We start from the raw sequence: 916 nt of genomic DNA, 5'->3' as shown, positions 1-916 counted from the left end.
CTCCAACTTGGGAAATACCTGGATATTTGGGGGGTGGAGCCTGAGGGCAGGGTTTGGAGAGGGGAGGGACTTCAATGCCATAGGATTCAATTGCCAAAGTGGCCATTTTCTCCAGCGGAACTGATTTCTGTCACCAGGAGATCAGTTGTAACAGCGGGAAATCTTCAGCCATGTTGGCAAACTTGTTCTCCTTGTCTGTTCTGAGCCTATTGTCCATCAACCTCAGTGGTTGCCCCTGACTTCTACCATGATGGAGGAGAGAGAAAATGTTTTCTTTAATCATTTTCTCGACGTTATGCATCATTTTATAAACCTGCAACTCCCCCCCCCGATAGTTGTCTTTCCCCCCAAAAAACTGAAAAGCCCCAAGAAGCATTTCATCATAGGAAAGGTGCTCCAACCCCTTAATCATCTTGGTTGTCCTTCTTGGCTCTTTCTCTAGCAGCGAAATATTTTTTTTGTGATACAGCTGCCAGAAGTATACACAGTATTCCAAATGAGGCCGCACCATAGATCTATATCCAGTGCTTCCTTGTAGCTATACATTTCAAGAGAATATCTTGATGGAAGGTAAACGTACCTTTTTGGAACACTGGTCCACCATTACTGATCTTCTTATCAAGTAACTGCTGATACATTTCTGAATCACCCTAAATTCATAGGAATACAATCTAAGTATTTTTTTTCTAGAACAGTGACCTGGTGCCCATTTGCTTCTTCCCCAAAGCATCCCTTCCCCAAAAGAAAACCACTCCTGGCTTTCCTCTACTTCACCGGAGCAGACGTTGCTCCATTAGAGCCCAGGAAGGATCACTTTTATGTTTACCATCCAGAAACAGTTGCCTCCATTGAAAAAGGATGCTTAGCTCACAAGTGACTATCATTTTATGATTGGTCCCAGCATCCATGTCAGCCG

The sequence above is a fragment of the Euleptes europaea genome, chromosome 4 (genome assembly GCF_029931775.1).
Source record: "Euleptes europaea isolate rEulEur1 chromosome 4, rEulEur1.hap1, whole genome shotgun sequence".
Classification (NCBI taxonomy): domain Eukaryota; kingdom Metazoa; phylum Chordata; class Lepidosauria; order Squamata; family Sphaerodactylidae; genus Euleptes; species Euleptes europaea.
This window is presented reverse-complemented; position numbering follows the sequence as displayed.